Source organism: Plodia interpunctella, chromosome 13, assembly GCF_027563975.2.
Source record: "Plodia interpunctella isolate USDA-ARS_2022_Savannah chromosome 13, ilPloInte3.2, whole genome shotgun sequence".
Taxonomy (NCBI): Eukaryota; Metazoa; Arthropoda; class Insecta; order Lepidoptera; family Pyralidae; genus Plodia; species Plodia interpunctella.
Genome location: NC_071306.1, coordinates 8,003,521 through 8,019,320, shown reverse-complemented (window position 1 = coordinate 8,019,320; position 15,800 = coordinate 8,003,521). Strand labels below are relative to the sequence as shown.

General features: G+C 33.9%; 1 protein-coding gene across 1 annotated transcript in view; it reads left to right on the top strand.

Moving 5' to 3' along the window:
- The window catches only part of LOC128674897 (uncharacterized protein), a 73,794-nt gene that overhangs the window by 25,747 nt on the left and 32,247 nt on the right, over positions 1 to 15,800 (top strand). The gene's annotated exons all lie outside the window — the stretch shown is intronic.

Below are 15,800 nucleotides of genomic sequence, written 5' to 3'. Positions count from 1 at the left end.
CCATGTGACTACTATTGAAAGTGTACTTTCGCCGTAATATACAGTTAGATGTGGTCTGTTTAATAATAACTCAAGGAGCGATTTGTATTCTCAAGTCTCCCGTCACACAACACTGCCGCCAGCGACTTCTGTTACATTGTTTTCTTTAACTTCTGAGTAAAAAGTTATATTTTATGAACTGCGAGATTTCAATCCACACAATATTTGAATTTTCCTACCAACAAAATCGATAGGTACGTTTGAAATCGAGTTAGCTCTAACGAGTGCTATTGAAAATTGAGATCCTTTTTAATCTGTATTTTTGTATATAAAATATAATCTAGTATACCTACTGTATATATTTCTGAACTTTCATGTTACTAAATCATTATATATTTGTGAGTGAGATATATTGTATGCAATTTGGCGCGAATTGAGTTTATAACTTGGATCAACACATATGATACTTTAATCCCGGAATTTTATATTGCAACAGTTTTTATAAATATCGTTTAAAATTTCACGTTTATATAATAAACTTGCGGTTCGTCCCGGCCTCGCTCGGGTAAAACATGAATCATACACCTAAACCTTCCTCAGGTATGACTAGCTATCGGTGAAAACTGCATGAAAATCCGTGCAGTAATTTGTGAGTTAATCGCGAACAGATAGACCGACAGACAGACAGACGCGGCAGAGGACTATGTTTTATAATATGTAAGGATACCTACGTAGGGAAATCGTTTTTTTGTTAATTGTTGTAAGTATTCTTCACTTCACTTCCGCGGTATTAAATGTAATACTATAACAAAACAATTGTACACTCTATATATGTCAGTCGATTTGTATAGATGTTATCTGTTCTGTATAAACACCGATTAGTCATTAACTAGGGAGCCATTAGCACTTCAAAATGCAAACACACGGCGTTTCGTATTTACTGTATTTAGAAAGATCATATCTCATTGTTAATGTGTTATAAATAGGTACGATACAATTGTAATTTGACGATAATATTTTATATTTGACAAAACAAAAAGAAAGATCGAAAATAACCTTTATGAAAATATCATTATCGTAAATCTGAAATCGTTCGATCTGAATCGATCGTCTTTCAATGTTTTTTCATCTATAAATATAATTTTGCAAAGCACAATATAAATCTGCTTAATCTAATAATTCTACTAAGTATATAAAATTTGACGTGAAAATGTGCCTGTAAAGATCTAATTTCTGAATCTGATTTCAATATATATTTTTAACTCATTGTTGATTTCGAGCAAAGGCGGAAAAATATGATTCTTCGGAATATTTACTGATATTTCATTTACGATAGGATTAAATTATGTTTTCCGCAATTGGAAAATTATATTTATTTATTTTACTCATTTTTCAATCAAGTAGCATTTCAATAGTAAATTAAAGAAATATTATCAAAAATAACCTCTCACACAAAAATAAACGGGAAAAAATATACTTAAATCATAATTACTTGTTTTTTGAGACTAACATAATGCGTACTTATACAAAATTGTATGTCTTTATGTACCTGCGTCTCTTTGAGACTATTCGAGAGTAAAATGAAGCTGTGGATTAAATTTTTTCTCAGATTTTTCGCCCGCGTTGAGGAAAACCTCGTAAAAAATAATTAAGTAATTAAAATAATTATATCGTATTGTATGTTCGTTTTTATAATAAATGGAGCAGAATCTTTCGCTCCTGAGTCCGACTCGCGCTTGACCATTAATTTTTTAGTCTATTTGCAATTACACAAAATTAATTCAATGCAGTACACAAAATTAATTCAATGTTACCCTATTCCCCAACACGCCGCGAAACAAGCGTGGTACCATAACTTGTGACTCACAAGGATGCATACAAACGTGCATGCGAGCGGAATGCATAGCGTAGCGGTTCGTGTTCGCTGTATAAATCTGCCTAGTTAGCATTCGGCTCTCGATTGGGGCTGGAAAAAGTGAATCATTGTATTGTCCATTTATGATTGAGGTCTAGGCCCGTCTGTATTGGATTTATTTGACTGGGTATATAAAATGAAGCGGTGGCGTTGGTGATGGTTAAGACGCCCGCCTGTGGATCGAAAGGTCCCAGGTTCGAATACTACTCGTGCCACATGAGTTTGTATACCAATGTGACTCATGTATAGTAGTTTTCATCGACCACCACTTGCTTCCGGTGAAGGAAAACAACCAGTTTGAGGAAACCTGCACACTGGTTGATTCTTATTAACACTATTAAATATCAATTCCACTAACAAGCTACTTAAATGTGATCTTCGAGTTTCACCACTCCTGGCTCTGTCTAACCCGTAAGGGATAAAGTCGTGATACGTATACTCACGTATAGAGGTCATACAACAACTTTTCCCTAGTTAGTATTCAATCCCCGAAAGGTAGAAAAAATGAATCATGAAAGTCCATTGTCTATTGATGGAGGTCTGAACGCTTCCGTACGTTAGCATATTTCTCACAAACGCTTTCAAAAAACTTTATTATAATCTAGCCGATGCCCGCCCGTTTTCAAAATCATGTTGCCCAGGCTTAATAGCTATATAACAAAAATGTTTCATTCAAATCCGTCCAGTAGTTCCGAAGATTAGCGTGTACAAACAGACATACGAACAAAATTTTGTTTTTTCAAATTAGACTTACTATGAGTATATCGCCTAATTTTATTTTTATGTAAATTTATTCAATGTACAGATTTTTTTTCTACTTTATTATATGTATTGACTACTGTTTTATTATATGTATTGATTGATAAACTGGTTTCTGTCTGAACGAAAAAGCGATGTGTTGGAATAAACAATGCTAAATTGTATGGGTCTTGATACATACTTAGAATCGTCGAGAAATATTATGTTCAACAGTGGGAATTGTATCAAAATCGGTACCTTAGTTTCATTGTTCAAAGCCTGAGCAAGTAATAGTAGTGGAGAGCGATTATAGGTAAATAAAATATGGACTATACTCAACGGCTCACACTAAGCACTAAGCTTGTATCGTGGGATCTATGGACACACAGAAAGGGCACAACACAAATATTTACTCAAGGTGGGAATCGAATCAAACTTAGGACTTCAAATAACGGACAGACACGTGGTGACCACTACGCCTCTGTGTCTGCTTCAAGAGGATGTAGCACCTTGTATAATGAACTGTCACTTACATGGATCGGTTTTATTGCGCGATTTAATGTTGCGTTTTCTGATTGAATTAATGGAATACTTCAACTCTTGGCTTTGTCCACACCATAAGGAATAAAGACGTAATGTATAATTTAATCCTATTAACTTGAAACATGATTTCTAAAGCACTCTCGGTGTTGTTATATCCCCTTTTTCAGTCAGTGTTCAGTGAAGCATGTCTAGGGGATGATAACGTAGAATAACTACATTTAAATAACAATAACTCGAAACGCCACAGATTTTAAGGGTGTTTATTTATCAAGATCTTGCGATGCGAAATAAGTTGTTCAATGATTTTTTGTATCCGCTTTTTGGAGTGAGGACGGTTTAGGTCCTTTCGCGCTATGTCCGTATATTGTATGATAATAGCGGTTAAAAGCGCTCAGTTTGAGCAAAAAGGGGGACGTTTGTGATTCAATAATCTAAATAATATGTATAAATAAATGCACTTGTATTAAGCGGTTACCGTTGCCTGTTATATAATGTAGTAACAATCGGTGGCAGGTAGCTTTGGGACGCTTAAAAAAATATACTCATATATTTTTTGTCAACACGTTTCTTTAGAAATTGAGAAGCGGTTTTTTGTACAACCCTAATCTTTTTACCCTATTAGTATAATACGTACGTGACAGTAAATAGTCACGAGGTGGATGCAGGCGTGAAAAGCGAGTTTATTGCCGACTCTTAGTTATGAGCCCTGCATGCAAAGTATGCAGCTAGGGTTGCCACTTCTATTTGGTTTTTTGGGACAAAATTACATACTACATGTTTATGTATAGGAACAAGAAACATGCGTTTGCCTGTTTCCTGTATTTGTTGGGTCAACAAAAACTGTCTGGTCTCGGTCTGGTTTCACAAATATTTATGCGATACTCAATCTCTTTTTAGTTTTATCAGATCATTTTGCGGTTCCTTCCTCATGCACAGACCGTCGGAGTTCAGTATTTTTCTATTTATCTTCTTGATTTCGACATCTTTACTTGACATTGTCATGCATATCATCCTTGATGACAACAAACCAGCACTTTTACCACCAGCGGGTTTACCTCTTCTGCCAGGGCCCGACGAAACAGACTAATTGCATTTAAAAACTACAATCAATAGCATTTCCAGTAAAGTGCATGGAGTCTTAACCACTGAACCTTCATCGCATATAATTGACGTTCCTTGAAAAAAGGTACCATAAAGAAGGAAATCGCTTAAGACGTTTCACTTGCTAATTTGTATTATAGATGCGCTAAGTACGTATTAAGCGACTGCCCCCCATATAGTACCTTATCTCGTGAAATGTCATATATATATGTTTGATTTGCCTTTGAGATCCTATCGTACAAGAAACCGAACAGTATTTCTGTCAAAGTTACTCCAACTATCCCACAAGTATATAAATTATAGTCACCGTACACCATACGTTTGAAACTTTGAACTGCGGTGTAGTGAGGCAGTCGTGCTTGCCCCTAGTTAAGATCCAAATCTAGCGATTGTTCATTCATACCACTAAATGCAGGGCTAAAACGCCGTTTAACTAGATATTAAACTTCAGTTTTATCTCGCACGTGGTTATGTTAATGCGAACCGTTTTGATCTGAAAGTTAAATTAATCGTTTTTTTTGCCAAAAGTTTTTCTTTTAAGGTGAGTTGCACCAGGCAAATTTGACATTGAGTTTGAACTCACTTTGACATTGCTGTGTGTAATATTTTTTATAGAAAAATAAGTGTTATAAAAATATATTAATTAAAGGTGCTCTCCGCCATATTTCTTAAGGACTTTATTATTATCTTTCACCATGTTCAAGCTACAAGATAACATTATTTATGCGGGCGGCAACCGAGCAAGCGGGTCATGGATAAAAAAAATTCTTTCACCTATTCCATCCTACAGCTGGGCAAAGATCACCCACAACTCCTTCCAAGCCGTTCTATCTGAAATCCAACCATTTCATTAAATAAAATATTAATAAGACGTCATAATCACATCAAACACGAATACTCCGATTATAGCGTCTTGCTATCTATACTTTTCTATCTTCATTATGATTAAGTTAAATAGCAGACATAATGCTTCGTGATCGTGACAAGGTTTTGTTTTGTCGTACACATAATGAAATGATTTTATCATTTAACTCCAAAAACTTTAAACATTCTCCGTAACATTTGAGCTGAGAAACTTTGACTAGGCAATTATGGTAATGAAGTCCTTATTTAGAAATCTTTGTATAAACCATGTTTACACAATGTCCATTTTGAGGGGAACCTTTCAGTGCTTATTATTAACGTTGATTTGAAGTTTTAATGGTTGAGACGTGCACAGGAATAATTTTAATTTAAGCTTAGAACCAGTTATGTTGACTGTAATTATATTTATAGTTTGTTTATTAGGTATATTTCGTTTCTTTCGGTCGTCTTTGTGTTGTTACCGCTAAATGAGAAGTCAAAGTAAAAAAATTATGATTTTAATCTTACAACCGATCATCACTTCTCTTAAGTGATGATCGGTACGAGGTACGATTCAATATGACAACCCAAAAAGTATTAATTAGAGGAAATTATACTTAGTCAAGTTTCAACTTACCAAGCTTCCATTACATTGTTGCTGAAAAGGGAATCTAATTAAAATAGAACGTGTTAAAAACCATAAAGGAATTTCATTATATTTTATAGGTGTCCGCTAAGCCTTTCCTTGGGCGGTTTTGTAACAACACTTTGAGTGGTTTAAAAATAAAGGACTTTTCTTCAAACTTTTTCATGTTAAAAATGTGCATAAGTATATTAATTTATAGCAACACGCTAGCTGATATTATAATTATAAGGAAACTATCAGAAGTTGGATGTTTTCCCACTCAACTCATCGATAGAAGCAATTAAAACCTTTGTAGACTGTAAAGCCTTTGTGTAGAGCAAATCCTGGTTTTACACATAGTTTTTCTAGAGAAATATAATAACGCATATATATAATAATAATTTAATAACGCAATATCTAGATTTTGAAAATTGCTTTTACAGGAGAATGATGTTGGGGTGGAAATATATGCGAAACTTTACTATTTTTGAAAAGAAGTTCAGGTCCATGACATGTTCGGCACGCGTTACGGGAAGCGGGAGTGGGACACGTAGCGGGAAATGAATTACGTTACGGCAAACGACACGGGTCAATTTTCAGGAAACGGGACAGGACAAGTTTCGGAACAATACACGTAGCGGAAATCGTAGCGGGTAACGGGGAATTGAACTAAAGATGACAAAAAATACGAATTAGGATCATAGTAATAAATAAATTTTACCAGTCTTAGAATACGCGATAAAAGAATAACTGAAATTTTACTTCGATTCGTTTTAAGAACTGATATTCACGCGTGCGAAGCCGCGGGAAAAAGCTAGCAAATATATAAATATACACCAGAAAACTTTTATCGTCGAACCAATTGGCTAGAGAAAGTAAACAGCAGGTTATAATCGCGTTTTAATAGTGCACCTCGCTGAATCAGGTTAATGTCGAAGGTAGTTTAGTGGGAATGGCCAGGTGGAAATACGTGCCTTGCACTGTTTTAGGAGTCTACACTTTAATTAAAATAATGTATTTGTACGGATTCGCGGTTAAGCGAGGGATAAATGGCACAGAAATAAGAATTGATAGTGTGTTTTTCTTTGACGTCTTTAACTTTAACCTGCGCAGAAAACCACCAGTCAACGGCGCACTGGTTAAATTGAACGTCGAAATTGACTGGTTCAACTGGGTGTCATCCTGCCTGCCTATAGTCTGACAGAAACAAAAATTAACGATTCCTTTTCACGCAGACTTGGGGCTTGCAACCGCGATTGAAACCGAGAACACGCGAGGATGTGATAGATATAAGTTTGAAAATAACGCAGAATATTACTTTATATCTTTTTCTGTCTTTATAGTTTTATCTTTTGTTTTTGCAAGAATAAACAAATCTTTATATTTCTGTGCCAGGGCAATTAATTATATTTTGGTAAATATTAAGGCAACTAATGATAGCTCTACGCGTGAAATAGCTCTACATAACCTAGCCACTGTTAGCTCTACCAGTTTCACGTTATATATTTGATACAGAAAAAAATATTCGCAATTAAACTACTCGTGTTTGCACAACTATCAAAAACTCTTGTCAGGAATCCATTTTTGTGTAAAACCAAAATTGTATAAAATTTTTAACAGTATCCTTTATCAAACAAAAAACTGATTTCATTACCATAAGTTCAAAATTCATGACATAGAACTTTCCCGTTTCGAGTACTGTAGCAGGGACTAGGAATTTCATAAATATAAATTACATTGTAACCACTTACTGCTACGTCTGTAGCCAACGAGAGCTGACCGTAAAAAAGATCTTAGGTAAGCTGTTCGCCAGATGTCGTTGACATCTTCATTTCGTAGACTGTGATTAGCACAAAATTAGACTTTTTATAAAAACCACATCATGGATTTTAAATAGGAATGAGATATGTGAATCTAGACAGATTGTCGACAGACGTCCAGAATGTAGACAGACGTCCTGGCGTGTTACCATTACCAGTTAAATTCGTAGCTGTGTGGTTAAATTCCTAAGGTTCACGTAAAAATCAATTAGGTATTAAATTTTGAAGAGACAGGCTGGATGAGAAAAATCGATCCATTATCCGTCGCTTGTCGGTTATTTATTTCGTTACGACATTCTTTACCTTATACCGGATTCGGTTCTCATTCTGATTATAAATGAATCGCGGGTTTTGTGATTTTACTCGTCAGTTGCTTATTGAGTTGCTACGAGATTCTTTCATTGTCGTCGAAGGTAATAAATATGTTTACGTAGGTTATCAAGGAAATTGCTTCGCTTTTCGAAAGACTGAACCCGTCTTTTTACATCATCCATATTATTTGAAAATAATCTGTGCCTTGTGATATGTTTTTCTTAGTATGATAGTTTTTATCCAAATATTTAGATTAAATTTTCGTTCAATGATAATAGCTTTTTTTTTTTAGAATAACTAAATTAAACAGTATATTTAAAACAATGCATTTTTAAATAGACAACAAAAAATTGAAACACTCAACGACTCACAATAAGAACTTGAAACGGGCACAACCTAACCTAACCAGAACCGCAGCCAAATAATATTTGAGATTACGAGTACAAATATTTGCCAACGCTCGGAATCGAACATACTTTGCCATGGAGGTCGCCAATATGTATGTATATTCATTACATATATTTTACTTAGTCTTAGATAATTACATATATAGTTGTAAGTTTTTTAATGAAACAATATATTAATACAAGATGACTGAAGTATATTTAGTCTATGCTTCTAAGTGGTCTATATATTCTGTGGCTGCGGTTGTGCTATCAGACTAGCCCGTAAACCCTTCCTCGTCATTACCAGTCCAGTCACGGAGATGTCGTGATTCCCAGTGTCCTGGGAAAACGCCGCGGGCACCATTTTGTGGGAAATGACGACAGTACATCAACTTAACCAAATTGGATACCTATATTCATTCTTTTTTTCTTATCGAGTCAAGTGAATTGCTAACACTGGTGTCAGATTTTAGAGGCTACAAATATGACTTTTACGACTACACACACCTAGTGGCATGTATGTACCTAATCGCATACACACTATTAAACTTAAACTGTCAATTACTTTGTAGTTTCCTCACGATGTTTTCCTTCACCGGAGTGAAGCAAGTGGTCTATGAAAACTGCTTGCTATACATGAGTCAGATTGGTATATATATATACAAACTTACGTGCACGAGTAGGTTTCGAGCCTGGGATCTTTCGATCACAGTCGAACGGTCTAAACCACTGGTCCACCACCGCTTCGATATATTTATTTAAACTTTATCGTATATAAAAGTATAATAGGCAAACAATTTATAGTAAAGTATTTTCCAACAGTCAACCATTGGGTCATACAGCTGATATCATATAATATATGGGTGTAACAAAACACTACCAAATATAAAATTATCATGTTGTCTATTTATTTCATGCTAAGAATAAACCTATTTCTATATTTGCAATTTTTAAGTAATTTTGTCCGTTTGCGACGGTCAATTTGATGTATTTGTATAAGTTCTACACATTAAACGTCACCGCGTCACACTTAAATATTGATTGTAACCATTTTTGATTGTTATGACGAATCTACAGTGACAAATTAATCGCAAAGTCACCGCTATAGGTAGCAACGGGTGGTTCGCAGACCGTTTGGACCGCTGCGGTGGTGGCGCTGTCATTACAATTTTTTAAATTTTAACAAAGACAAGAATGAGTTTTACTATATGACTTTACATTAATTATTCTGTACTGTAGTAATGTCAATTTTATGAATGATTGATTTTGGAAATGATTCCTTCCTCAAGAAAATGACGGATTGTAATGACCGCGCAGCCGCAGCGGTCGAAACACTCTGCGAACCACCCCAACATAGACAGAGCTGTTTAACTTGCAGTTGAGTGTACGAGTAATGCCATCGAATTATAGGGAACGGTTGATTGGCTAATTCTGTTGACAGCACAAAGGATAATCTCATATTAATAAAATAAATTGCACGTTTGCAAAGCATTTTGTACGTCAGCGAGTAACTCGAAGTCAAACTTGCTATTGGAATAAAATCCCTGTGTGGATATTGATTTCAGTTAAGTTTGTCATTAATACTGTTGAGCTTTGTTCTATTTTTATTTATGCTCCTGTGTTTTTTTAAACTTATCCATTTTAGGTACACTTTTTTTGCAAATAGTTACATCTACAACTTGTCTATATTTCTACACTAAATATTATTAAAGAAGTAGGATTTGTGGGGTTTCAATTTTCGAAAATACGAAACCAATATTAGAATTACATAATTATATCCTGAATTATTATAAATTAGACCATCAGATGTTTGATATAGCAATACCACACTAAGGGTGGGTTGCTGTTTTGATTTATATCAATGATCTCCCTCTAATAACAAAACACCATGTTACACTCTTTGCGGACGATAGCACTATATTATTTAAAAGTGATAATATTGAAAGCACAAATTCGGAAATCATACATACCTTGACATTAATAACTAATTGGCTGAATAATAATAAATTAAAATTAAATATTAACAAGACTAAATTAATAAATTTTAAACAGAGACATAAGAATAATAAAAAAATTGACATTCCATTCCTTAATCAAAATATCTCTGAAATTGAAGTTACCAAATTCCTAGGACTGTATATTGACAATAAATTAAATTGGAAATCACAAATCGATTATCTGTGCAAACGTTTGAGACAATTCTCTTATGCTCTCTTTAGACTTCAAAAAATAGTTAATCTTAATACTGTTCTTACGGCTTATCACGCCTACGTCAATTCAACATTACGATATGGTGTTATGTTCTGGGGTAATGCCACTGAAAAAGAATTTATTTTCAAGGCTCAAAAACGTTGCATCCGATCTATTTTCCAACTCCAACAAACAGACACGTGCGTGCCATTTTTTAAAAAATTTAAGTTATTAACATTACCCTGCATGTATATATTTGAGTGTGCTGTTTTTGTGCATACACACAAAGATAAATTCTCGTTTTATACGCGGGCTCGTAATAATTCAACCAAAATAGCGTTAGCTGTCTGTAATACAGCTTTGATGCATAAAAGCGTATTTAGAAGAGCACCTGAAATATACAATAACTTACCTAACTCTTTAAAATCAGCAAGTTTAAAAATATTTAAGAAAGACCTTCATAAGCTACTTGTTGAGAAATGTTATTACAAACTAGAGGACTTCTTGGAGGACAAGCTCTAAGTTTCTGAGTACATTACATTTAACTTGATTATTTTAAATAATGTTGTCTTTTATATTTTGTACGCCACTAAGCAGAATACAGAGCACTTTCTATGTTTATTAACAACACTTTTATACCTGTATTTACAAATAAATATTTTTGATTTGATTTGATTTGATTTGCACCGTCAACTTTGACGTTAACTTTAACGTGCCCAAAACACGCGAAGTACGCCATTTTGTCTAAACGTCAGCGGCGCGCCGATTAAAATCGACGAATTACTTATTGTCCTATTGTCATAAGACTCAACTGTAAATATAATATCATTTATTAAACAGAGGAAGAAGTAAATCAAGATAGGCAAGCTGAAGTTAAGGGGTACCTACTAAGTAATATCCATAAAATATGGAAAAGGAATTACCGGCCTAAATTTGAACCCTTGTCTTAGTAATCTATGTGTCAAAAGAGGGTTACTCTATGAAAAATATATTATCTATGCTCGCTATTCTATTAGCCTTATATTTTATGTTTACATTTGTGGAGTCGATGATTTCGTAATTTTTTTTTGTAATATTGCATAACTAACTTCAACTTTTGTATGCCAAAAGTAAAAACATCATTATCCTAAAAAGATTATTTTATTTTATTTATTAGGCACACAGACAGAATACAGATAATACAGTATATAATTTCATTCAACAATAGTTTTAATCTAATCTATAATCCAATACAGTGTCCACAGCAAAACATAATAAATTTATTGAATAAGCAATCCTTATATAATTCTATCAGAATAATTGAATTAGTATTTATATTAAGTATTATTATTAGTATAAATGTTTGTAGAATGTTTTACATGATTGATTTCCATTAAAAAAAATAATAATTTTAGGTCTCAGGGAAAACATTCAGATTGCTAGGAGACATCGAAAGTATTTTAACCCACTTCGAAAAAGGGGAGGTTCTCAATTCGTCTCGATCATTATTACATCGAATTATTACATCTTTGTAACTTACAGGTACCTTAATCTTATTCTACTTACTACTATTTTAAAAGGTTTTCAACGATGTTAGCTTTCGCATTCCATGAATCAAACATGTCTTTAAGAATATACTTTTAGTTACGATAACAATTTTTCTTTTTTGTTATAGCATCAGTTGACATTTCTGCCATCCCGAAAAACATATAATAATATTTATTTTTCTCTTGATGGATGATTGTATTGTAACAATATTGGATGCGATATTTCAGAATTATGATATACTAGCTGAACCCTGTGGTATTACCCGCGTAATTATACCTAATACTTAATATATAAACCAAAATATGATACGTTTTTAAGAACCGTCTACTTTATAAAGCGCCATTGACTTATAGACTTAGATAGAATTTTATATAAATTAGTCCAGCCGTTTGAGCATGAAGAAATAACAAACAAACTTAATATATATTATAAACTATACTATATATTATATATAGTATATATTATTAACTTTCGCCTTTTATAATATGAGTGGGATAGGACGGGACTCTATTCCACTAGTCAATTTTGACGTTAACCTATGCGCCACCGTCATTTAGATAAAATGGCGTACTTTGCGTTCTTCCGCGCAGGTTAAAGTTAACCACAAAATTGACTGATGCAACTGAGCATAACCATAAGAATATCTACTTCATGATTCATGCAAGTCGGTCGTTTCGCGTGTCCAAGCCTGTGACTTGGGATTGATTATACATTTTAACATGTTACGTGTACTATATTACTTAATAATTACTTACTTGCAGAAAATGGCTAATATGAGTTCTTAATTTAAAATAACGCGAGAAATTGAGGACTTATACTAGGTCGCTTTCACGTGAACCGTGGTTGGGTTTAATATAAAAATAATCTATAAAATGAATCAAAATAACTTATGATTAGAGTTTTAGTTTTTTTGGGGCTTCGATTCAAACTTTGCTTTTATAATGATAGTTCGTTACCGATGTTCTTATTACGATTTCAACTATATTATGAAAGTACCTATAGTAAAATAAAATCGATGTCCCCGACTGCATAATATGGGTTTATGTAGTGGATAATCTCAGACAACACAGAAATATTCGGGAGGGTGTGCTTTCCCCTTCTGAACATGGATCATTTTCCTTTGAAAACGTTAAAAGTGATATCCCCTAAATTATATACCTATTCTTCTTCTTTTCAAGTGTGTTATTACTAACAATAATCATATCAGATTTTGTTTAAGTCTCCTAAAGGCATCTGAGATGATTTGTACGACTACCTACCGGAATCTAGTGGCAAGTAGGCGTATAGTATAATAATACACACTAGTGAACTTAAACTGTCAATCAGTGTGCACGTTTCCTTTTGATGTTTTTCATTCACGGGAAGCAATTGGTGGTCTATGAAAACCTATACACATTTGATCATAGAACGCAAAACAATTTGTGAAGAGAACGTGCGCCGTAACGTTGATTTTTTTTAACGGAGTACCTACTAATTCCATGATATTTTTATCTTCTATTTCATTTTACACGCTCACATAGTCAGTTTTTATCCAACTTCCAAAAACATTCTCTAATCTAATGATTAAAAACATTACGCGATGAGATTTTACTTTTTGCTCCAAATAACACTATGCGTGAAACGAGCAAAAAGTGACATTGGCTGACTTGTCCGTTCAACCCGTACGTGATTTACTTCAACTTTTAATAATAGGTTGATAAAGTTCAACAAATAGTTACAAAGTTGCCGTGTAACCGTTAGCTCCAACGCCAAAAATAGCGTTTCCACGATACAATATACATTTATGCGGCCAACAGTACCATATCGCACCGAACTGGGTACAGTCACGGCCGACGACCACGGCTGTGCATTGTTCTATTGCGATCGTTGTATGGCGCGAGTGACGGAAGAATAGCAATTTTCAAAATGAAAGAATTTTGCTAACAATTTGCAATTTTCTTATTACTAAGCGTTTGATCTCAATCTAGCCTGATGGAAAGCATAAAGGCCTGGGAACTTGTATGCAAGCTCAAAAAACTTAAACTAAATGTAAAAGTGGCCTTCGGGTATTGCAACTCTCGGCTCTCTCTCTACCCCGTGAGGTATAAGGACAGCCACAAATAATAAATCATATTTAATTATGTATTTATAAATCTTAGTTGCTTATGATTATGACCGAAATTTGGCGAAATGATTATTAGATTGCTTCCCAAGGCTGTGAAGGGACATGAATAATTTATCTCATTAGGTATTTATTGAACAAAACTTCACTCTCAGTTTTTAATTATACTACAAAAGTTTTCCTCCAATAGTTAAAACATGGACTTAATAAGTACTTCGTACCTACTAATTCCATGAGTTGAATAGACAAATAGTCTTTATTCATGTTACTTAAATAAAAGTTATACAATAGATCTAAATTAAGATTTAAAATATAATAAAACAAAGGGTGCCTGAGCTAGGAAGAAAAATCATCTTGACACTTGTCTGACACTTGTGTTCAAAGCATTGAATTAGTAGTTACTCCACGAAGTACTTACTAAATCCATGGTTCAAAGCTTTAAGGAATTCGATTGTCTTATAATTTCAAATTTCAAAATATCGCTAAATAACTATATTTACTATATAGTAAATTAACATCCATCAGAGCCGTACCCGCGCGCGCTTATAAACTGTCCACAAGGAAACCGTTTCACTGTGCCGCGTATGACATCGGCCCCCTCACGTCCCTATCGACGTGTGACGGTGTTAAAACCTTATTTTATTTTACCTGCCTTCTATCATGTATCTTTGTTATCGCACGTTCATGAAAGTCTTTATAATCTACTAGAGGTTGACACGAGTTAACTGTTACATCGGGAAAAGTATATTTTTACAAGCATTTATTTCTTTGTTTTCGGTTCAAATGTTAAAGTTGACCTTAGAATTACCTCTGATTCCACTGAACTGAAATTTCGTTCCGTAATAGTTATGTTATGCTCTGTATTTTATAGTGTATTTACATCCATGATCAACCGCAGCCAAATAATTCCTTTGCTGTTTTTCAATAGATTTTGGAATCATATATAATATGTAGATGTAGATCACTGTAGCGGCATTATGGGAGACGCGAATATTTCAGCCGGTGCGTCATCGGAAGGGCACATAACATTTGCCCGTTCAATGACTACTCGGACAGACGTATCTTCTTGGATTTTTGTTACAATATTTTCTGTTGAAGTCAGTTTTACCATTAATAATTTAGGAAGTTAAGTAATTCAAAAATTGTACAATATACTTTTTCCTGATAATCCATATTTCCATACTAATAGGTACTATAAATGTGAAATTCTGCCTGTCTATCTGTCTGTTGGTTTGTCTGGTTCGCTTCAAACCGAGACTTTGATGAAATCTGCTAGGCTTCAGTTCAAACATAAGCTACTTTTTTCAAAAATCAACCCCCTAAATTACTTTAATGTGGGGTGAAAGTTTGTATTCTGTATTTCATGGAGAAACTCGCGCAGGGTAAGCCGCGGGCAAAGGCTAGTAATATATATAATTACTCAAGCAATTCAATCCACATAATATTTTTCCTCCACCACACCCGTAACCTTACTTAATTGATTGGTTGGAGGTTTTCAGATATTTATGTACTTATCAAGATAAATGGAACTTATACGAGTCATTCGTGTTTCTGGTAGACAACAAGTCAGTTTGAGTCACAAAACTAAAACTATATATATATATAAAACTACATTTAAGTTGTACTACTAAATTTAGGTTCTATTATTTTAACTTTTTAAGTCTTACAACTTCAAAGGCAAAAAATGACACAAAGGTCTGACTGTTTGTTATTCATAAAA